Source organism: Lepus europaeus, chromosome 14, assembly GCF_033115175.1.
Source record: "Lepus europaeus isolate LE1 chromosome 14, mLepTim1.pri, whole genome shotgun sequence".
Lineage (NCBI taxonomy): Eukaryota > Metazoa > Chordata > Mammalia > Lagomorpha > Leporidae > Lepus > Lepus europaeus.
Genome location: NC_084840.1, coordinates 19,727,323 through 19,752,164, shown reverse-complemented (window position 1 = coordinate 19,752,164; position 24,842 = coordinate 19,727,323).

Genomic DNA, 24,842 nt, shown 5'->3' with positions numbered 1-24,842 from the left:
GGTGGCTTTACCTGATATGCCACAGTGCTGACCCCAAATCCAAGTTGAATTTTTTTAAAAGATTTATTTATTTATTATTTGAAAGGCAGAGTTACAGAGAGACAGAGGCAGAGACAGAGAGACAGAGAGAGACAGAGAGAGACAGAGAGGTCTTCCATCTGCTGCTTTACTTCCCAAATGGCTGCAATGGCCAGAACTGGGCCGAATTGAAGCCAGGAGCCAGGAGCTTCTTCAGGTCTCCTACACAGGTGCAGGGCCCAGGGACTTGGGCCATCTTCTACTGCTTTCCCAGGAGCATTAGCAGGGAGCTGGATTGGAAGTGGAGCAGCCGGGTCTTGAACCAGTGGCCATATGGGATGCCGGCACTGAGGCAGCAACTTTACCCGCTGCACCACAGCACTGGCCCCAAATCCGAGTCCTTGACCATCAGGCCAAACCACGAGCAAACACAAGAATCAGTGAGCGCCGTGCCTCTAGTTGTCTCTCCTTTCAAGGAAGGTGTCCACAGGTTGCACCACTGAGGGTGCTGACGGCTAGGAGGACCGGTCCTGGATGCAGATCCTCGCTGGGCTTGGTTTGCTTAGGGCGGACACCCACAAGCCATAGAGAGTTTTGCACGGTCGTGGTGGTTGTTTCCCTCTTTAAAAAAAAATTTTTTTTTTTAATTTCTTTATTTGACAAGTAGAGTTATTTGACAGTGAGAGAAAGGTCTTCCTTCCGTTGGTTCACTCCCCAAATGGCTGCCACAGCCAGTGCACCGCACTGATCCGAAGCCAGGAGCCAGGTGCTCCTCCTGGTCTCCCATGGGGTGCAGGGCCCAAGGACTTGGGCCATCCTCCACTGCCTTCCCGGGCCACAGCAGAGAGCTGGACTGGAAGGGGGGCAACCGGGACAGAATCCAGCGTCCATACGGGATACCGGCGCCGCAGGCGGTGGGTTAACCTAGTGAGCCGTGGCGCTGGGTCCGGCTGTTTCTCCCCACGGGCCCTGGTGTGGGTGGGAGAAGCGGTGACAGCAGGGCCGGAGCGGAGACTCAGAGCTCGGGACCCTTGCTCACAGCACGTATCTGGGGCGCCGCATCTGTGCGGCCCTGTCCATCACTCGCACCCAGCTCCGGAGGGCAAGGGCGTGCCCGCCCCACGGCTCGGTATCCAGCGGTCGGAGGCTTAGTGCGTCAGCGCACGGAGCAGAGCCCGTCTTTGCTCCCAAAGCCTCTGCGCCTCCATTAGGACTCCCCCACCGCGGTTCCACGGAGCACCTCAGAGTTGTTCTGACAAACACAGAGACCCCGCGGTGGGCAAGAGGGCTACGAGACAGGGCTCACTCTCCCACCTCACAGCCGCAACCCCAGCAGAACGTGAAACCGGGCATTTGAACGACGGTTTGTAAGGTGCGGCAAGATGGCGACCCCCGAGAGACATGGGAGAACAAGATGGCGACCCCCAGAGACGTGGGAGAACAAGATGGCGACCCCCAGAGACGTGGGAGAACAAGATGGCGACCCCCAGAGACGTGGGAGAACAAGATGGCGACCCCCAGAGATGGGAGGTGAACAAGATGGCGACCCCTGAGAGATGGGAGGTGAACAAAGCTGTCGTGGTTGCCCTGCCCACATCCTCACTGGGGCTCCAGACTGCGTGGTGAGGAGCGGGAAGCTGGGAGGAGCCACTGAAGTCCCTGAGCTGAGGGTACAGGGCGGCTGAGTTGATACTGATATTTTGGGCCAAATAATCCTGGAGTGTACACTGACTAATCTCAACATGTACATACTTACAACAGATCGTCACGGCACATAAAGGAAAAACAGAATGACAGGGAAAATGCACAAATCCACAACTACAGTCACAAACTTTAATGCCCTTCTCTCAGTAATTATTGATAGGGGTAGTCAGAAAATTAACAAGGAATTAGATGTCAACGTTAGCAACCAACTTGACCTAATCAACATGTACAGAACATTCGACACAATAGTGGGGTACCCATTACACATTCTTTTCAAGCATGAAATGTTTAACAAGAGAGACCGTATTCTGGGTCATAAAACTTAACGGGGCCAGCACTGTGGTACAGCAGGCAAAGCTGCCGCCTACCACGCCAGCATCCCATGCGGGCGCCTGTTCAAATCCTGGCTGCTCCACTTCTGATTCAGCTCCTTGCTAATGTGCCTGGGAAAGCAGTGGAAGACGGCCCAAGTTCTTGGACCCTTGCCCTCAAATGAGAGACCCAAAAGAAGCTCCTGGCTCCTGGCTTCAGCCTGGCCCAACCCCAGCTGTTGCAGCCATTTGGGAGTGAACTGGCAGGTGGAACACTTCTCTCTCTCTCTCTCTCTCTCTCTCTCTCTCTGTGTGTGTGTGTGTGTAACTCTGCCTTTCAAATAAATGAATGAATCTTTTTAGAAAATCCGGGGGTCAAAGAAAAGGCAAATTAGGAAATAATTCAAATTTAATGAGAGCAAAAACACAACATAGATCAAAGCCTGCAAGGTGTCACTGAAGCCGTGCTTGGGGAGAAAAGTACAGCGCTCAACACCCACTTGAGAGGAGCGATTGCAAGTCCTCGCTCTGCTTTCTTCCATCACTGCCCCCCACCCCGTAAGGACCTCTGAGACCCTCCTCCGTGAACCTGAGTGCTCCGAGGACTGTGTGCCTGGATCGCCATCACCCGTGCCCAGTGCACAAAACCAGCTCAGGGCCTGGTCCACTGCAGGCTTCAGACACAGCTCGACCACAACTCTGCCCTCACTGGTATCCCAGTCGTGGGAACCAGGGGGAGGCCCTCTGGATTCCGGCCCCTTACCATGGCCCAGGAGACTCTGAGGAGGGAGAGGGGCCCATTTCTCATGCCCAACCCGTGAGGGAAGGTGGAGCCCGGCCACCTGACCCCTGAACACCCACGGAGCTCTTCCCCCCCTCAGCCCCCCACGTCTGGCTCCTCTAGCTGCCTCGGTTTCGGCTCGGAACGCCCATGCTACGACGTGCACCTGTTCTTCCAGCACACCTGTACCCCAAGCCCTGCCCTGGGTACCATCACCAGCCCTTGCTTGGCTTAACTTCCCCTCCTCTGGGGAGCACGCTCCTGGTGAAGCTGCCAATCAAGACTCTCAGTCTGCACCCCGCTCTGTCCTAGTGATGTGAGTGCGAGCAGAGCACCGCAGACACAGAAGGCCGTCGCGGGAGAGCGTGTTTGCCACAACAGCCCCACGTGAGCCAGGCCCCTGCCTGCCTTGACTCCCTTTCTCTCTCCTCCTCTCCTTTCACCTATGAACCCCTCTTATGCTTGCAGAGTTGTCTTTTGCTTCAGTCCCCCAGCCGCGGCTCCTATGCTGGCGGTCACTCGGATACAAGCGTCAAGTCACTCGGATACCAGCGTCGTCCCCGGGCAGTATCTGTCTGCTCCTTTGTAGCACCTCCCGCCATCTGAAATGAGCTGGAAAAATTCATCTGTTTACAGTGTATCTGTCCCTGCCACTACATATAAGCTCCATGTCAGCAGGGGCCTTTTCTCCCAGACGTGGCCCGACCAGGGGGCCTGGAGGAGGGCAGGACCGGGAAGGACCACACGGTGGCCTGGGTCTCCCCAGGAGACCTGATTACTCTCCCTCCCTAGACCTGTGGGAGGGGAAGGGAGAGAAGTAATTGGTATCATTTTCTTCTTCTCCTTTTTTATAAAGATTTATTCGTTTATTTGAAAGAACAACAGTGAAAAAGCGGGAGAGAGAGAATCTTCCATCTACTGGTTCACTCTCCAAATGCCTGCCAACAGGCCAGCGGGGCCAGCTGGAGCCAGGAGCCAGGAGCTCTATCCGGGTCTCCCACGTGGGTGCAGGGGCCGGAGCACTTGAGCCATCCTCCGTTGCCTTACCAGGTGCATTAGCAGGAAGGCAGAGCAGGTGGGGTGCCACCATCCCTCTGATACAGTGTGCAGGCATCCCGGGTGGCGGCTTAGCCTCAGCACCATGACACCTGCTCCCAGAAGGCTCCCAGGGACCGGTGAGTGAGCTTCCTCCTTTCCCTGGAGGGCAACTCCTAGCTTTGGCTTCCAAAGCTGCCTCTCCCCTCCCCTCCCCCTCTGATCTCTACCAAGCCTGGGTAAATCTCAAGCAGTGTCTTATAAATCTTTAATTACAAGAAAATCACAAGCCTACCAGTGAGCACATGAAGAGTGTTGATAAATATTTAAAGTCGCGACAGCAGCAGATCTGGGGGATTAAGGAGAGGTGTATTGGAGTGACAGTTATTAAACACTAAACCCCGGTAAACGTTACAGAGCAGGTAAGTAACCACACTCCTGACAGGTGCTCTGTGCTGGACAAGACGGGAGAGACAGCTGCCGGGGGATGTGGTCGGGGGGACAGGGAGCCTCACGGGTTGGGGCAGGGGGATTGCAGGAGAGGGGACTTAGCTCCCTGCCCCCTGTCCTGTGCTGTGCCTCGCAGTCCCTGAGCTTGGCCATTCCCCTGCCCCGCCCATCCATCGGCCCCTTCCTCCCGAGGTCACCCATGTGCTCGGCCATTCACTGCCCAGCCATTCACTGCCCCGCCCACCCATCGGCCCCGCCCATCCATGGGCCCCTTCTCCCCTGGTCACCCATGCTCAGTCCATTACTCGCGCAGGCTCTCATCAGCAGCTCCACAGTCACTGGCCAAGTGCTTATCGAGCACTTCCCACAGCTGGGGAGGTCCAAGGCTGAGCAAGACCCAGGCCTGGCCCTGGAGATCTGTGAGCCTAGGAGGAGGATGGAGACTGAGCTCTGACAAGCTGGGGTGAGGGGACCAGAAAGATACAAATAGCACAATCCGGTAGGCTCTGGGAGGGGCGGATTCTGTATTTGCCGTTTGGCCTCTCCATAAAAACTTCACCGAGGTCTGCGGCTGTTGGAGGTTTACACTGCTGTTGACACACAGGTTTGAATCGTGCAAGCACAGAGGCTGCTGTGGGAAAATGAAGGAGAAGTCAGGGAAGGCTTCCTGGAGGAGGAGGCGCATGCACTCCAGGCATATGCCAGCCAGTTTGCTGTGTTAGCTCATTCAGCTGTACACCCTCACCCCCCTTTTTTTTTTTTTTAAATTTTTGACAGGCAGAGTGGACAGTGAGAGAGAGACAGAGAGAAAGGTCTTCCTTTGCCGTTGGTTCACCCTCCAATGGCCGCCGCGGTAGCGCGCTGCGGCCGGCGCACCGCGCTGTTCCGATGGCAGGAGCCAGGTGCTTATCCTGGTCTCCCATGGGGTGCAGGGCCCAAGGACTTGGGCCATCCTCCACTGCACTCCCTGGCCACAGCAGAGAGCTGGCCTGGAAGAGGGGCAACCGGGACAGGATCGGTGCCCCGACCGGGACTAGAACCCGGTGTGCCGGCGCCGCAAGGCGGAGGATTAGCCTGTTGAGCCACGGCGCCGGCCTCACCCCCATTTTAAAGAGTAGGAAATTTCAGATTGCTTTGTCCAAGGTCACGCTAGGAATAGCAGAACAGAATCAGAACCAGCGACGGAGTCCGAAACCAATGTGTGTTCTGTTCCAGGAACTGCCCCCAGGGCCCTGGCCAGCCACCTCCACAGCGAAGCCGAGGGAGCGAGGCTCCTCCCCTAAGGACAGGAGGGCAAGCTCACCCTATGTATTTGCAGTAAAATGCACAGATTTCCAACATCCCCGGACGAATGTGTGCATGCAGGTAACCAGGACACGGGCTGTCCCCGTCACCCCAGAAAGGTCCCCCAGAGGCCAGCGCTGTCCTCGTCGCTACCTGAGATTCTCCTGGCGTGACTGTGGGTGGCCACAGGGCCCTGGGACGTGGACGTGGACGGAAGGCGAGACGGAGCCCGGGCAGGTGCAGCAGTGCCCGGTGAGGAGAGCGGGGGCAGGGCGTGACGGCAGCAGGCGGCGCTCGCTCTGCCCTGGCCAACCCAGTCCCGCTTCTGGGCCTTCCGGGCCCTGCCCCTGTGCACACGCACGTGACCTCACTGTGACCTCGATGAAGACGGGGATTTCTGCTCCCCACCACCCTCGAGAGGCAGCCCCTCCGCGCTCGCCTACCTTGGCCACCGGGGAGAGACAGAGCCAGACAGCGATCTCCCATCTGTTAGTTCACTGGCGAAGTCTGCGGCAGCTGGGTCAAGTGCCTGCCGCTCCTGCCCCCCTCCTGAGCGCTCTCCCCTCCCGGGCCTGGCGTCTCGGCCTTTTCCACGCACAGGGCCCTCCAGCCTGCTTCCCTGGCTCCATGTGATCCGTGCAATTCCCTCCCGACCTGAGTGGGGGAGAGCCGAGGGCCAGGGACTCTGCCAGGCACAGTAAGTGCTTGTGCCCGGCCACCCCGCGTGTCCGTTTCACTCACTGCTGGGGATGGGGGAAGGGGGAGGCCACCCCCGCCGTTGTCCTGGGTTGAAAGCATGGAGGGGACCCTTGTTTGTAAACATGAGAAGGGAAGGATTTCCCCTGCCAGTGTTCCCTGTGGCTGCCCTGCCCCACCAGGAGGAGGAGGGCACTGCCCTGGTGCCTGGGAGCCCGTAGGGCCTCAGGCCGTGTCCTCTGCTCCCCAGGGGAGCCCTGAGTGATCCCGACCCCTGGGGCAGCCCTGCCATTTGAGTCGCAAGGGTGCCGCCTCCTCCGGAAAACCGTAGCACCTGGAGGGCCGGCGCCTGGCACATCACAGGTGACTCAGACGCAAACGTGGGCAGCGGCGCCTGGGCGAGCTGTAACCTGTGACGCAGGCCGCCCGTCGGCCCACTCCACAGACGCTCGGGCTGAATTCAGCCATGACCGTGCAGGCGATGGGTGCCCGGCTCCTGTGCAGGTCCCCAGGGGGAGACGGCCCTGGAGTCGTGGAGCGGGGGGTTCTGGAGCAGAGAGCCAAGTCACAGTGGGGGGCGGCGATCGCTGAGGCTCCCAGGCCTGCTGGGGAGCACGAGGTGGCCTCCGGGGGTAGAACCTTCCCCGAGGTGCAGTCGCGGGCACCAGCACCTTTGTTACAGCCAGACACGCACTGCCTCTGCCGCACGTCCACAAGCGCTTTCCCATCCGACGTCTGTTTAGGTGCTGTGAACAAAGCTCCCAGAGAAATGGCCGGGGCAGGGGCAGGGGCAGGGTCGGCTGAGGACACGGCGGGGGCAGCAAGTGCGCCTGTGAGCTGGACAGACGTTCAGAACAGGCTGGATTCTGCCTTTAGCCCGCGCTCCAGGAGCAGCCCCGGCCTCCTGCCACGTCCCAGCAGCTCACTCCGGGCATCCACAGGGGCAGAAGGCTCTGTCCCCGGGGCTGGGGCTCCGAGGCGATGACCCTGCCCCGCCTGCCCGCTGACGTCCGGGCTCTGAGTGCTGCAGGAGGGGCCGGCGCTGTGGCGCAGCAAAGCCGCCCCTGCAGCACCCACATCTCCTGTGAGTGCTGGTTCGAGTCCCGGCTGCTCTGCTTCCGATTCAGCGCCCTGCTAATGCGCCTGGGAAGGCAGTGGAGAATGGCCTGGGTGCTGGGGCCCCTGCACCCACATGAGAGACCCGGATTGAGTTCCAGGCTCCTGGCTTCAGCCTGGCCCAGGCCCCACTGTTGCAGCTATTTGGGGAGTGAACCAGTGGATGGAAGATCTCTCTCTCTCTCTCTCTCTCTCTCTCTCTGTGAGTGTGTGTGTGTGTGTGTTCTCTCTGTCTCTCCCTCTCTCTGTAACTCTGCCTTTCAAATGAAATAAAATAAAACTTTAAAAAAAAATAGTTGAACAGGCGCGGCCAGGGCTCCTGAACCTCTGGCTGCCCACTGCGCAGCCGCGTTTTTCTCTCTCACCCTCAGGGACTTGCAAATGCCAGGCTGACGCCAGCTCTCTGGTCGCACCTGCCTCAGTAAACTGTGTCAGCAGTCACAGAGGAAGTGGCCCCCACTGTAAAGGACCCCTAACCCCAAGCAGGGCTGGCACTGAGCCTGCGCGCAGCTGGGACAGACAGCCCCGGCCCTCCCAGGCCAAGTGTCCCGTTTGACGTCTGCCACCGCGCGAGTGTGCCCTTGATGAAGCCCCTCCAGATGTCCGGGGGTCCGGGGCCTCTGGACACCAGCGTCCTGCTGCCCCTTTCCTGGAAGCCACACAGCCCGGTGCCCGTGACGTGGGCCTGAGCACCTCCCGTGTCACTCTAGGTTCTTGTCTCACGCCGAGATAAAAAGCCTAAGCTGACATAGGCGTGGGAGCAAATAGGAGCTGGACTTAGCCGTGAGGTGCCGTGTGTGAGGGTTCCCCGGAAAGCGGAGCCAGGGCTGTAAGCGAGGTACCTGTAAGTGCGGTCCTGGCACACAGCCCACTCCCCTGCTCTTGGCCTCCTCCGTGAGGTAGGGGTGCTGCTTTAATGGGATACACACACCAGGGGGAGTCTTAGCCACCTCCTGGTCCTGGATGAGACAGGTGCACCCTGGGAAGGTGGGTGTAGCAAGCCGACAGTTAAAGAGACAAACATTAATTTGCAAGGGTACAAGAATTCCAGCTCTGGGGCAGCATTGTGGTGTAGTGTCTTAAGCTGCCACCTGCAACACCGAGATCGTATACAGGCACCAGTGCAAGTTCTGGTGACTCTACTTCCAAACCAGCTCCCTGCTAATGTGCCCAGGAAAGCAGTAGAAGATGGCCCGAGTGCTTGGGCCCCTGCACCCACATGGGAGACCTGCATGCAGTTCCAAGCTCCGGCTTTGGCCTGGCCCAGCCCTAAATAAAAATAAATCTTTAAAAAAGAAAAGAATTCCAGCTCAACTAAACTTTCACCAACTGCCTAGTTACACCGTTACCAGTCACGGCCACTCCCAGAGGCTGTGTGCCCTTCTCCCTGACAGGCACAGCCAGCCTACATGCAGAGCAGAGGGACTCACATCATACCTAGAATTCTGTCTGTGGAGATCATTAATGGCACGGGGAAATGCTCATTATGGTAACTGAAGAGCCAGAATATAAAATTTTTGAATACGCCCAGCACAGAAAAAAGCCACAGGGAAACATCAAAATGTGAGCCATGGCTCTGTCTTAGGAGGAGGATCACAGCTAGTTTTTGTTTTCCTATTTAAAAAAAAAATCAAATTTTTTAATAATGAACTCTCCTAGAACTCTCATCACTAGGAAAGTTGAAAAGCTTTATTTGTTTATATTTTATTTGAAAGGCAGAGACACAGAGAAGGGGAAAGAGAGAATCTTCCATTTGCTGCTCACTGCCCAAATGCCCACAACAGTTAGGCTGGGCCAAGCCAAGGCCAGGGGCCAGGAACCCACGCGATCCAGGCTTCCTGTGTGGGAGGCAGTGAGCCAACTGCTCGAGCCGTTATTTGCTGCCTCTCGAGGTGTGCATTAGCAGGAGCCAGGACTGACCCCAGACTCTGCTATGGGGGCCAGGACTGAACCCCAACACTGTGCTATGGGGGCCAGGGCTGAACCCTGACACTGTGCTATGGGGGCCAGGACTGAACCCCAACACTGTGCTATGGGGGCCAGGACCGAACCCCAACACTGTACTATGGGGGCCAGATCTGAACCCTGACACTGTGCTATGGGGCCAGGACTGAACCCCGACTCTGCTATGGGGGCCAGGACTGAACCCCAACACTGTGCTATGGGGGCCAGACCTGAACCCTGACACTGTGCTATGGGGGCCAGATCTGAACCCCGACTCTGCTATGGGGGCCAGGGCTGAACTCCAACACTGTGCTATGGGGGCCAGGACTGAACCCTGACACTGTGCTATGGGGGCCAGATCTGAACCCTGACACTGTGCTATGGGGGCCAGGACTGAACCCCAACACTGTGCTATGGGGGCCAGGACCGAACCCCAACACTGTGCTATGGGGGCCAGATCTGAACCCTGACACTGTGCTATGGGGGCCAGGGCTGAACCCAGACTCTGCTATGGGGGCCAGGACTGAACCCCAACACTGTGCTGTGGGAGGCAGGTGTCCCCATGACTGCTATACCACAATGTCCACACTGTAATAGAGAGATTTTCATGCTAAAAATAGTCCTGATATTAGAATTGAGGACAGTCTTGATCTTTTGATGAATCCAAAAATAAATATATACATTAAGGGCCTATTTGCCAGACATTGTGCATAGGGGCAGAGTTAGAGAGAGGGAGAGGGCAAGACAGAGAGAGGGAGGTCTTCCATCCTCTGGTTCACTCCCCAAATGACTACAACAGCCGAGGCTGGGCCAGGTAGCTCCATTTGGGTCTCTATGTGGGTGTCAGGGGCCCAAGCACTTGGACCATCTTCTACTGCTTTCCCAGGCCATAGCAGAGAGCTGGATTGGAAGTGGAGCAGCCGGGACTCAAACCAGTGCCCATAAGGGATGCTGGCGCTGTAGACCTGAGCTTTAAGCCGCTGTGCACAGTGCCAGCCCCTCAGACATTTCCTGGTTCAGTGATGTCCAGGGGCCAGCACCAGGCTAGGAGTCCAAAGGCCCGAGTCTGAGCCCGGGTCTGCTGAGTGTCCCAGGGCGTCACCTCACCCCTGAGCTCCCACGCCCACATGGGGACCTGAGAGTGACCGTGCCCTCCACCCCCAGCTCTCTCAGGGTCTCGGTGTGCTGCGCCCTGCAGAAGAGGTGCTGCCCATGACGCGGGGCAGTGGTGAACCCTGGGGACTGCAGGCCGGTGCTTGGTTGTCTGGAGGCTACTGTGAGATCCGGGATGAAACACGAAGCGCCCGGTGTTCAAACACAAGCTACAAGTTCCACCTTTCCTCTTCCTGCCTCATTTCTCGAAAACAACTCTGCCCCCGGCCCCAGGCTGCTGCCAGACCGTGCTTCCAACACACACAAGCCCCCACAGGGCCCCCAAAGCTCCCCGGCCATCTGGGGCACACCTGCTCTGCTCCCCTCTCCGGGAGGGGCCTCCAGGCTACACGCACTGCAGGTCTCTGTGTCTCCGTGTCTGCTCCCTCGCTCCCAGCGCCCACAAGGGGCTCCTCGGGCACAGACAGGAGTCCCACGTGTCTGCACCCCCAGGATCGTAGCGCACGCACCACATGCACGCGGCTGTGAACAGATGCGTGAGACAATCGTGTGGAGTCTCTCGCACAGCGTGAGGAGTGAGCTATCCCACAGATACTCATGAACCACACGCTCATCTTCACCAGGCTCTGCCAGGTGCCCTGGGCAAAGGGGTAAAGGAGCCCCTGCCCGGGAGGACCGAGCAGTGGAGGGCGGAGACCACACCCCACAGGTGACAAAAACACAGAGATATTCACGTAGGAGCAAGGGTCTGCCAGGGAGCGAGGTGGGAACCAGCAACACAAGGCGATCCGCGGAAGACAAGGGGCCCGGGGGCCACTGGGTCTGCCCAGCAGGAGGAGGCAGGGGGAACGGGTCGCCCTGGCCAGGGAGCTCCCACTCGCCACGAGGACCTCACACTCATCCAGCCGCTGCTGGGCACAGACACAGCCTTGCCCTTCCTGGCCTTGGCTAGTTAACTTTCAGGAAGTCATTTACAGGGTGTGCCCCACCTGAGAGCTGCCAGTGCCTCCTCCCACGCCCTGTGTCTTCACGTTATCAGGAGCCACGAGCCACGCAGGAGACAGGCACACACGCTCCAGGCTCTTCCACTGGCTGGTCAGAGCCTCCCCAGCTTTGTCCCGCCCCTGATGATCTTTGCCCCCTGCATCCCCGCTGGCACAGAGGCCCCTGCCAGGAGAGCTGACCGCTGCTGGCCCCTTGGGGCTGTGCCCTAACCCCCGGACCAGGACCTGCACCCTTTATTTTTGTGTGCTACGTCCTCCTGGTCGTTTCCCGTTCAATTCAGCGGACTTTGGCGGTGGAGAAAGGTTTTGGGGATGATTCCAGGGCTCAGATCCCAGAGAGAGAGCGGCAGCTTTGGGTTCAGTGCCGGCTCAACAACTCCCCAACTACAGAACTGGACTTCCTGGTCCACACCAGGGATAAACACCTATGGCCTCCCAGATCTAACCGAGGAGACTTTGTAAGTATGTATCCTAAGATCCCGGCACCACATGGAAACCACTCTCCTTAGCACAGTAAGGCACTTCCGGCATGGGGGGGGGGGGGGAGCACAGGCTGAGTGGCAGCCAGAAACCAGCAGGGCAGAGTGATTGAAGGACCTGGCCCCAGAGTCCTGCAGCACCTTGGATTCCCGCCTTGCAGTCACCCCCGGGGTACACTCTCGGTCCCCCTAGGCATTGCGTGTGCAATGCAAAGACCCCTGTGAAAGTCAGGAGCACTGAGCGTGAGAAGTTTAATGAGAATGCTTGCAGGACTACGAGCGCAGAAGCCAGGAGAAAACAAGGAGGGGCCGGCGCTGTGTCGCAGCGGGTTAAGGCCCTGGCCTGCGGTGCCCGCATCCCACATGGGCGCCGGTTCGGGCTCCGGCTGCTCCATTTCCAGTCCAGCTCCCTGTTGATGCACCTGGGAAAGCAGGGGAGGATGGCCTGAGCCCTTGGGCCCCTGCACCCACGAGGGAGACCTGGAGGAAGCTCCTGGCTTCAGCAGCTCAGCTCCAGCCTCTTGGAGAATGAACCAGCAGATGGAAGACCTCTCTCTCTCTCTGTAACTCTGTCTCTCAAATAAATAAAATAAATCTTAAAAAAAAAAAAAAAGGAGAAGAAAGAAAGAAAGAAAACAAGGATTGCCCAGCTACACAAGGCGCGTGATCTGTCCGGCCCTGGGGCCAGGCACCCTAGCCCATGGTCTCATTCCACCCTCACAACACCCCCAGAGGTGTTTATGGCTAAAGGATCACTTCCTAAAGGTGCAAGCATAAAATAATACTTGGCAGTGGTTTAATTTAACTTGTCAATCAATGAGGAAACTAGTAAGATGTTACAGAATCCGGAACAGAAACATACAAAAGTCATCAGGAATGCAGAACTCAATTTGCTTACTAGATGCCAAGCTGATCAATCTCCACAGGGCAATAATCAATTGCATCTCCAAAGGGAGACAATTTGTGTTTCTGTGCACAAAATCACACGCAGTTTCCTGCCATTCACAGAGAGTGAAGGAGCTCAAGAACAACGAAAGGTGGAGATAACCCAAAGGCACACTAGACAGGATACCCAATAAACACCTTTGATAGCAAGGATCCTCGTTCCCTGACAAAGGAGAGGGGACAGAGACTGACACGGGAAGAGGAAGGAGGGGCGGGCGTCGCAGCAGGTGAAGCCACCCCTGAGATGCTGGCATCCCATTTAAGCACCGGTTCCAGTCCCAGCCGCTCCTCTTCCGACCCAGCTCCCTGCTGATGCACCTGGGAAAGCAGCAGAAGATGGTCCAAGAGCTGGGGCCCCTGCACCCGCGTGGGAGACCCAAATGGAGTTCCAGGCTCCTGGATTTGGCCAGGCCTAGCCCCAGCTATTGCAGCCTGGGGGAGTGAACCAGCAGACGAAAGACCTCTCTGTCTCTCCCTCTTTCCTCTGTAACTGTGCCTCTCAAATAAACAAATTTTTTACTTTAAAAAAAAAACAGAAACAACGTGGAAGCCGGAGAGCTCTCAAGTACAACAATTCCTGAGCGCCGGTCCCACGTGGGGCTGGAGACATCCACGAGGAGCCTGGGATGGAGTTAGAAAAACACTCACCAGGACGAAGTAAGTTATTCTGCAAAACTCAGTGGTTTCCTTCAGAGAACGGCCCTTTATGGGCGATGATATCCATCCCACACTTGTGGGAGTAAAATGCCTTTCCTTTGTGAAGGGTGGCAGTCATGTACGGTCATAACAGCCATTGTTTCTAACAATGTAATTTTTTGATGAAATAAAGGCCGGCAACCCTACTATATATACACACCCCATTACATATACACATACATATATGTTATATATATATATATATATATATATATATATATGGTGGGCATTCAGCCTAGCGATTCAGCTGCCGACGGGGGTACCCACATCCCACAGCGGGCTCACTGCCTACCTCGGGCTCCCAAGTCCAGCCTTCTCCTGTACAAAGTTCCTGGCCTCCGGCTTCGGCCCCCTGGCCATGGCACGCATTTAGGTGGTGAAATGGCAGAAGGCAGTGCTCTCTGTCTCCCCGCCTCTCAACTAAATAATTTAAAATTTTAAAAATAAGAATACATACAATGGTTGTTGTGTGTGTTTGGGATTCCGCTCTCCTGTGATAGCTAGGAGTCTGGACACGCTGGGATTCCGTTCACAGCTCTGAAGAGCTGCGTTACAGATAGACCGGCTGCAGGCTGCCCGCCGTAGAACGTTCTCCCTGTCCGAGAGAAGGAAGGGAAGCTGGCTTGGCCAGGCCGGGCTGCCGGGTGCCGGGGCCGAAGGGAGGAGGGAGAAAAACTCCCCAGGCTGGGGATGCTGGGAGGTGGGCCTGTGGGAGGTGCTGGGGCTGGAGGGCAGGGTGCGCGTGAGTGGGCACCGGGTCCTTGTACGGAGGCCGGCGGGAGCCGTGTGCCCTGGTACCGCAGGTCACACAGAGGCCAACTGCCAGCAGCCTCATCCTGACTTTCTCCCCCTCAGCTGGGAGCTCCGCGTGCCTGGCGCTGAGAAGTCTCCGGGGCTGAGAGGCTGCTGTGTCACACAGCAGTGTCCACGCCCTTCCCCGCGCAGCCCTCTGTCTGGAACACAAGTTCCTGGACCTCAGCCGGCACGCGGGCCAGGAAAGCAAGCAAGGCGGGGAGCAGGGGTTTGCACGCGTCAGCAGAGGCCGAGCCGCATCTGGAGGGCTGCGGCCTGGGTTTCCCTTCCTTCACACCAGCCGCCTCCCTCACACCAACGACCCTGCTCTTCAAGGTCAGAAACCATCAAAGCGCTACTTTCTTTTTCTTCTTTCTAGATTCTTTTTTTCATTATATAAGAGAGAGAGAGAGAGAGAGAGAGAGAGAGAGAGAGATATCTTCCATCTGCTAGTTCACTCCCCAAATGCCTACAACAGCCATGGCTGGGCCAGGCCAACGCCAGGAGCCCAGAGCTCCATCCAGGTCTCCATGCGGGAGGCAGGGACCCAAGTCCCTGAGCCGTCACCTGCTGCCTCCCAGGATACACAGCGGCAGGAAGCTGAACCAGAAGCTGAAGAGCCAGGGCTTGAACCAGTAACTCCAATGTGGGATGCACATGTCCAAAGCAACGTCTTGACCATTCTTAACTGCCCGCTCCATAAATGTACTGTTTTTAAAGAACAGAACAGGGGCCGCGGGTTAAGCCACAGCCTGCAGCACCCACATCCCATATGGGCACTGGTTCAAGTCCTGGCTGCTCCACTTCCGATCCAGCTCTCTGCTATGGCCTGGGAATGCAGCAGAAGATGGCCCAAGTCCTTGGGCCCCTGTACCTACATGGGAGACCTGGAATAAGCTCCTGGCTCCTGGCTTCAGTCTGGCCTAGGCCTGGCTGTAGTGGCTGTTTGGGGAGTGAACCAGTGGATGGAAGATTCTCTCTCTCTGTGTGTGTGTGTGTGTGTCTCTCTCTCCTTTCTGTTTCACTCTACCTTTCAAATAAATAAAATAATCTTAAAAAAGCCCAAACACCCAGACTGGAGAGCTAGCAGCCCTGGCAGGTCTCTCTGGGGGGACTGGGAGGGCGCACACACTGGAGTCCGAGGTTTTGGTGAAGACAACCAGGAGTGCCAGCCCAGCCCCAGAGAGGAGGCAGGTGACTCCGGCGGAGCCACCCCCTGCTTCACCAGGATGGAAAGCAAGCAGCAGGCAGCAGGCAGCAGGCAGGGCTGGTGGGTTCTGGAGCAGAGCACACCGATAGGTAACCTGGGCGGGGGGTGGGAGGTGCTGAGGAGTTGGGTTGCTGAGCTCCGCGGCTCAGGTCAGGGACGCAGCGGCTGGGACGGCGCCACAGCAGCCGGCTCGTGGGAACTGCTGGGTGGTGGACGTTCCGACTAAGGCAAGGCCTCTCCAGCCCTCCTCACCGCGTCCTCCGCCCCAGCGGAGTGACTGGCCGAGCCCAGCAGGGACCGAGTGCCGGCACCACCGCCACGGCAGGGCTGTCCGGGCTTTGTGTTCTGGGCTCTGCCCTCACGATTCCAGGATCTCAGATCTGGAAGAGACGCGAGGTGGCTCGGGCACCCCAGCTGATGTAGCTCCATGGACATGTGGCCCGCTGGCCTCTGCAGGGCCCTGTGCCCTGGTGGACGCTCGGCACGGGCCTGTGCAGCCTGGAGCTGCAGGCCGCTCCTCCCCGCTGGGTCCCACCAGCCAGCACCGGGGCACTCACCACAGCACCTCACATGGCAATGGCCTCAGCCAATGGCCCACAAGTCACAGACGGCCCAAAGTCACCTTCAAGTGTATTTTCTCCTGGCCTACCTGATGTGTGTGTGTGTTGAATTGTAAGCCAATATTTATAACAAACATTTCCTAGAAATATCTGGCCCTGTAGATTTTCTTGGTCTGTTAGCAAGGCTGGCAACAGCGACCCCACCTTACCCAGACCCCTGGCTGCCGCTGGGCGGTGTGGTCCCTGAGGTGGGCGTGGCCCTCTGGGTCACCCCTTTCCCAAAGCTGTCAACACAGATGTTTCCTTGTCTCTGAGCCCCCGCTGGTCCCTGTGGGTGGGAGTTTGTGAGGCCGGGCCTTGCCCACGCCCCCCTGTTTCCAGGACCCTCCTCAGCCCAGTGTTCACCCCCTCCCTCGGCAGTTAACCTCTTCCCTTCCAGAGCCACACTGGACTTCCTCCTCCTGTTCTGCTCCTGTCCCATCCCATGACCGCTGTTAATATGACAACCACCAAGCCAGCAATGTCTTCACTGCTCTCCTTGTGCCTACGCAGTTAAATCGGCGGCTCTTAGCCAAGGGCAGGCCCACCTCTACCCTCCCCACAGGGGCTCTGGGAAACTCTTGTCATCATGACAGCGACAGTTAATGCCTGGGACCTGGAGGTAGTAGGTATAAGTACGCAAGGCATCATCCCACACGAAAACAAGTGTGTCCCACTCAGGGTGCCGGCGACCCTCCCGCAGGAACACGGCTGGGACGCAATGCCAGCTGACTGTGTCCTGGATCACTCCCATAGCTTCTCCACGCCTGGGCAAGAAGGGGACAGCATACTGCAGTCACAGAACGCTGCGCTTCCTGCACGGCGCTGCTGTGAGGGGCGTCGAGAGGAAGCAGATACGCACACTCGGCTCACAGCAAGTGTTCCCAGTGGTGCTGACCTAGGAGACGGAGGGAAGACGGGAACCACTGTGCCCACCCACAGCCCTGCGCTCTGCCTCGGCCGGAAGGGCCAGTGTGCCTGGGTCACGGGTCCCTCCTCTCCCAACCATGCAGGGCTGTGCTGTATCTCCAGGGTCTTGTCCATCTCCAGCATCCGCAGGTCTGTGAATCTAGCAAGGTGCATGGCAAACACTTTTGATTGTCTTCCTGGCTTTGCTGGTCTGGGCCGGCACTCCCAGGCATGACGCTGAAACCTGACCTGGGGCTGCACCTCCTCCCATCAGACTGAAGCACGTTCTGTACACAGGACGGACACACACTGGTACGGCTCCTCCCCTGCAGTCTGGGATTCTTTTTTTTTTTTTTTTTTTTGAAGATTTATTAATGTATTTGAAAGGCAGAGCAACAGAAAGAGATAAAGAGGGAGATTTGCCATCCACTGATTCACTCCCCCAAATGGTCACAAGGGCCAGGGCTAAGCCAGGAACCAGAACCACATCCGGGTCTCCCACATGGGTGTCAAGGACCCAAGTCCTTGACCGTCGCCCACTGCCTCCTGAGACACACCAGTGGGGAGTCGGACTGGAGGCAGAGCAGTCGGGACTGGAGCTGGCACTGCCATGGGGACGTTGGCACTGCTGGCGGCAGCTTCCCCCGCTGTGCCACAGTGCCAGAGCCAAGGAGCCTGTGGTGTTGGAGGAAGGCTGTGACTGGTGGCCTTGTCTCCTCCAGTCGCAGTCCTTCCTCAGAGCTCTTGAAAAAAAAATGTACTTATTTTCATTTTATTTGATAGAGAGAGAGAGATCTTCCATCCTCTGGTTTGCTTCTCAAATGCCCATAACAGCCAGGGCTAGGCCAGGCTGAAGCCAGAAGTCCGTAACTCCATCCCAGTCTCCCATGTGGGTGACAGGGACCAAATACTTAAGCCATCAACTGTGGCTTTCCAAGGTGCTCATTAGCAGGAAAATGGATCAGAAGTGGAGGCAGGGGGTTGGAATTGTGGCGTAGCGGGTAAAGCCACTGCCTGTGACACTGGCATCCCATATGGGCACCAGTTCAAGTCCTGGCTGCTCCACTTCTAATCCAGCTCTCTGCTATGGCCTGAGAAAGCAGTGGAAGATGGCCCAAGTGCTTGGGCCCCTGCACTCACATGGGAGACCCAGAAGAAGCTCCTGACTCCTGGCTTCAGATCAGCTCAGCTCCAGCCATTTTAGCCATTTGGGAAGAAAACCAGTGGATGGAAGATCGATCGATCTCTCTCTCTGCCTCTCTGTAACTCTGCCTTTCAAGTAAATTAATTTAAAAAAGAAGAGGAGGAGGTGCAGCCGGGACTTGAACTGGCGCCCACATGGAAGACCTGGAAGCAGCTTCTGGTTCCTGGCTTAGGCCTGGCCCCGCCCCAGCTATTGTGGCCATTTGCAGAGTGAACTAGCAGTTGGAAGACCTCTCTTTCTGTCTCTCTCTCTCTCTCTCTCTTTCAAATAAGTAAAAAATAAATCTTAGAAAAAAAAAAGTAGAGGCAGGATTGAAACCCAGGCAGTCTGACTCGGGATGAGGGCGTCAAGTGCACCTCAACCCCTGCGCCGAACGCACCCCCCACCCTGCCCTGCGTTTTTCCCTCCTGTGCCAGGGGCCTGCTGCTACCTGAGCCCTCCCACGCAGGGACCCCAGGAAGGGGCTCAGCACCAGATGCCGCCCCACTGCCTGCTGGGCCAGGGTAGAGGGGCACACGGGGGGAAGTCAGCAGCTCAGATCGTCTGAGCGAGTCAGGGAGAAAGGAGCTGCACTCCATTACTACACAGAGGATGATCTGTAGCCGGGCTTGAGGGGGTGCAGATGGGATTGGGCAATGGCAAAATGCAAAAGGGAAACCTAACTGTCTTTGTGGCCAGTGTGGAGTCAGAGAACAGACTTTCCTCCTGGAGCTAAGAGGAAGCTCACTAATGATCCCATGTTAAAGATCAAAAACTGGGGGGCCGGCACTGTGGCGTAGCGGGTAAGGACGCCGCCTGCTGTGCTGGCATCCCATATGGGCGCCAGTTCGAGTCCCAGCTGCTCCACTTCTGATCCAGCTCTCTGCTGTGGCCTGGGATAGCAGTAGAAGATGGCCCAAGTGTTTGGGCCCCTGCACCCACGCGAGACTCAGAAGAAGCTCCTGGCTCCTGGCTTTGGATCAGTGCGGCTGCAACCATGGCAGCCAACTGGGGAGTGAACCAGCAGATGGAAAACCTCTCTCTGCGTAACTCTTTCAAATAAATAAATTAATTAAAAAAAAAAAAAAAAGAGGAATCAAAATCGGCTATCCTCACCACTACGTGGTTTTAAGGGCAGAGAGCTTGCCCTTAGATTCCATAGGTTACTGGTGCCCTCTGGTGGAGAACAAAAGTTGAGCAGATGGTTCCAGCCAGAGATTTGATCGACATACCAGAGGAGGAAACACCAGCACTAGACCCTTCCCAGGCACTGCCCCACCCACAGCGCCTGATCAGGAAGTTGAGTCTTAGGGACACCAAGAAAACAGTCCAAGGTCACTCAGCCAGCAGCTAACTGGCAATCCTAATTCAGGGCCAAGGATTCCAGGAATAGAGATACTGATAGAGTCTCTCTCTCTCTCTCTCACACACACACACACACACACACTGAGATACTGATAGAGTGTCACACACACACACAACTCACACACACAAAGGAATCAGGAGAAAGCAGGTGCAATGGTTCCCAAAATGTGTCAGCAGCCTGGCCTGGGGACTTGGTAGGAAGTACATCTACTTTTTGACTGGACCCCGTGGGTGGGGCCCAGCAGGCAATTCCAGCGTCTGCTCAGACTGCAGCTGCCGCTGGAGAACAGGCCCCTAACCTGGAGCTGGGTTTCAGGGGCCCGAAAGGCTCCCGGGCCAGCACACACAATTTCACACACGCACACAACAGCATTCAGAGCAGTCACCCTTGACCTGGAACAAGTTGTGAACCGCCCCTTCCTGTCCAAGTCCTTGAGCTGGCTTTTCCCCCAAGCACTTTGAGAGTTCATTTTCCCACACCTCGGGTATCTGCAGCACAAGATCCAGGGCCTCCCCAGTAGCGGACAAACACCAGTTGGGAAAACTTGGTAGATGGGGGGAGGGGGAGGCGTTGTGGCACAGTGGGTTAAGCCACCACTTGTCATACCCACATCCATCGGAGTGACAATTCAAGTCCTGGCTACTCTGCTTCTGATCCAGCTTCCTGCCAACCCCTCCTGGGAGGCAGTGGGCAATGGCCCAAGTACTTTACTCCCTGCTACCTATGTGGGAGACCCAGAGGGGGTTCCAGGCTCCTGGACTCTGCCTGACACAGCCCTGGCAGTTGCAGGCATCTGGGGAGTGAATGAGCAGATGGGAGATCTGTCATTCTGCCTTTCAAATAAACAAAAAAAAAAATTAACACTTTTTTAAAAAGAAAATGTAGTAAGTGAAAAATGCGTTTAATACACTTAGCCCATCTAACACCATAGCTTAGCCCAGACTATCTTAATAAATGCTCAGAATTTGTCACATTTGCCTACTGTTGGACAAAATCACCTAACACAACACCTATTTTATAATAAAGTGTTGAAGATCTCACATAACTTACTGAATACTGTACTAAAAGTGACAAGCAGAATGGGTCTGCTTTTGCATCACTATTTGGGATCACAGTAGAGATGATGGTACAGAACCTCTGGCCAACACTTAGCAGGTGCCAACTTGACACCCATTACTGCCAGAGTTGCTGGGGGCTCGGGGCAGGGACCTCTTCTGTCTTCTTCAATGCCCGCTAGGTAAGAAGCAGCACTTCACCCACCAGGGAAAAAGAACGAGATAGAATCAGGACAGCCCTGGGCCATGAATGTGAAGTGACACCAACCTCCAAGTCGAGGGATTTTCTCCAGTCATACTCAGCCAGGGACAATTCTCTGAATGACATCTGCCAACATCTGGGGACATTTCTGATAGAGTGCCACTGGCATCTCAGAAGAAGCTAGGAATGCTGCTCAACATCCTACAAGCCCTGGTAACAATAGACAGAATTAAAAAGGAGTGAGCACTCCAACATGGGAAGCAGTCCACACAGCAGACTCATAGAATGATAATTTTAAGTAGCACTCTGACCTCAGAACCAGCCCTTAAAACATCCTGGTCTGGCTGAAAAGCCCATGAGAGCATTTCATGCATGGAAAGTCAAGACACTGTAGCAAAAAATTGTCCTACATGAAGGACCTCTGTGAGTGAGACTCCAGCGGAAAGAAGTGGCCAGCAAAGAAAGATGTACTTTTCTCTGAAGGGAGGAAGAACTTCCACTTTGCTTATGACTTGTCTAAATACTGAGAGATTGTGGATTTAAAAGCCTTCCCTACCCTAGGCAGCTCATGTCAAGAGCCTCAGGTGATCACTGACATCATGCATAAGAGTGCTAATTGTTAAATTAACAGGAGTCACTGTGCACTTACCTCCCATGCAGACCTCTGTCCTCAATGAGCTGTATTATGAGGGTTAACAGTAAAACTTGTTCTTAAAGACTTATTTTGTTTTAGTGTATTAAGTGGAAGATATTCTTATGTCCCATAAGTTGTAGTTATGGCTAAGTGTCCAACTCCATTGCTTATTTTCTTAGGTACTTCCTTAATTAATGATAAAACTTGGCCGGTGCCGTGGCTTAACAGGCTAATCCTCCGCCTTGCGGTGCCGGCACACTAGGTTCTAGTCCCGGTCGGGGCACCAATCCTGTCCCGGTTGCCCCTCTTCCAGGCCAGCTCTCTGCTGTGGCCCGGGAGTGCAGTGGAGGATGGCCCAAGTGCTTGGGCCCTGCACCCCATGGGAGACCAGGAGAAGCACCTGGCTCCTGCCATCGGAACAGTGCGGTGCGCCGGCCGCAGCGCGCCTACCGCGGCGGCCATTGGAGGGTGAACCAAAGGCAAAAAGGAAGACCTTTCTCTCTGTCTCCCTCTACTGTCCACTCTGCCTGTCCAAAAAAAAAAAAAATGATAAAACTTATTCTCAAGGACTTATTTTTTTCTTCTAATGTATTAAATGGGGGCATTATGTCTCATTTAAAAAAAAAAATCCTACAACCCTGCAATGCAGGGCTCTACCTAAACCTCCTTCCTCTCTATGTCTTTGTTTTTTCCTCCCTTAAGATTCACTTTATTTGAAAGGCAAAATGACAGAGAGGGAGAGACAGAGATCTCCCATCCACTGGTCCACTCTCCAAATTGTGGGGCTGGGGCTGGGCTAGACCAAAGCCAGGAGCCAAGGGCCCCAAGCAATTGGGCCATCATCCACTGTCCTCCCAGGAGCATTATTAGCAGGAAGCTGGACTGGAAGCAGAGCAGCTGGATCTCGGACCAGTATTCTGACAGGGGATGCTGATGTCACAGGTACTAGCTTAACTGCTGGGTCACAATGCTGGCCTCTTCCTCGAAGAGTAGTATGTCATCTCCGAATACAAGAGACCTTCAGGAACTTCATAGAAAAGGCAATTATGAAAAAACTGCATGAATCTCAAAAACCGTCAGCATCAAAATAAGCTTACTGTTGATTTCTATTTTCAATGGATTTTTTGAAGTACCTGTATATAAGTAACATTTGCTTTAATACCATGTATGTAACTCGTTGGTGTCCCTAAACCATGAGAGCAGGGGCCATGCTCATCATCTTCTCCAGGGCACCCCCAGGACATGAGAGGTGCTTCAGTCACAGCCCACATCTCTCCTGAGCTCCACTGTCATCTGGATGTGCTCGTATGCAGCCAACACTAACCACTGTATCACTGTATCCTCACCATCACCACCAAAAGCCTACTCTTGCACTCGTATTCTTTAGCTCAACAAATAGCACCCACCTTCCCTTCCCCTTCACCCCACATTCATCCACTCATGAAGTCTGTCGCTCCTTATATCTTCCTTCACTTCTCAAACCACTTTCTGTTTTTAGGTTTTTGTCTCACATGAAGTGGGTTTAACCACTCTGATGGTTAATGATAGACTGCAATTCTAGGTTACCTTACGCAAGTTATTTAACCTCCCTCAGCCTTCAATAGGAGTAGCTTCATTTCCAGCCCAGGTTGTTGCCACAGCTGTTGTTCTGCTTCTGGTCTACCAGCAATCCAGTGGCCTCAACAAGGCAACCCAAATGACTGTGCATAAATGCAAGTGAGATACCTCTCCTTCTAACCTTTCATGGCTCTCCACTGAGTTGACATGGTCAGGTGCCAGCATTGTGGTACAGCAAGTTAAGCCACTGCCTGTGATGCTGTTACCCTGTATGAGCACTGGTTGAAGTCCAGACTGCTCTCCAACCCAGCTCCCTGCTGCTGTGTCTGGGAAGCAGTGGAAGATGGCCCAAATACTTGGGACCCTGCACCCACGTGGAAAATCCACAGGAAACCCCTAGCTTCAGCCTGGCCCAACCTCTGCATTGTGGCCATTTAGGGAGTAAACCAGCGGATGGAAGCTCTCTCTCTCTGAAACTCTTTCAAATAAACAAATACATCTTTATAAAATAATCTTTTTTTTTAAATGTTCAACTGGCATTTATTGAGCTTCTTCTACTTAGCTATACATTACGTTCTTTTTTTAATAATCTTTAAAAACACAAAACCATGGTCAACATGCTACCCATGGCCACTCCAGCCCCTCTCATCACTTCTCCAAGTCACGTGGAACAATTTAGTTTCCTAAATAAGCCATTCCCTCACCTCCAGTCCTCATTTGCTGCTTCCCTGGCCCACATGGAAGCTGCATGGGTAGGCAATTTGAGGATCAACTACTTGTTCATTGCTGTAGTCCCAGTACAAAGCAATCCCTGGCTCACAGTAATGTTTACTATTTATTGAATGAATTTCATTCCCCGCCTTTATTTTGAATGGGCTAAATCAGCTGAGTTCAGGGGGGTTGGAGGCGTACACAGCAACATTATCCCCATATATTCCCTAAACCTGTAAAAACGTGGATTTTTTCTAATAACAAAGTTTTTTTTTAACCTCTGCAGATGAGATGTGTAAAATTCTGAGCCGGGGGGGGGGGGGGGCGCGGGGAACGGGGGACACTGATTTGGAATTGATCTACCAATGACAGCTTGTAAGCTTGGTTACTAGTCCCAGGTTGCCCTGCCCACCTCTAGCCTCAAGACTTAAAAAAATTTTTTATGGGGCCAGTGCTGTGGTACAGGTTAATCCTCTGCCCGTGGTGCCAGCATCCCATATGTGCCCCAGTTCAAGTCCCAGCTGTTCATCTTCCAATCCAGCTCTCTGCTATGGCATGGGAAGGCAATAGAAGATGGTCCAAGTACTTGGGCCCCTGCACCTGCATGGGAGACCTGAAAGAAGCTCCTAGCTCCTGGCTTCGGATCTGCACAGCTCCAGCCATTGCAGCCATTTGGGAATTGAACTGCTGAATGGAAGACCTTTCTCTCTGTTTCTCCTCTTTGTAACTCTACTTCATAAATAAATTTTTTTAAAAAAAATTATTTGAAAGAGACACAGAGAGATCTTCCATCCACTGGTTCACTCCCCAAGTGGCCAGAGCAGCCAGGGATAAGCCAGGAGCCTGAAGCTTCATCTGGGTGTCCCACTTAGGTACGCAGAGACCGAAGTACTTGGGCCATCTTCCGCTGCTTTCCCCAGACCACTAGCAGGGAGGGGGATTGGAAGTGGAGCAAATAGGACTCGCTGGAACGGTACCCATATGGGATGCTGGCATCTCAGCTGACGGCCCTACCCACGACACCAGTGTTGGTCCCTCAAGACTATTT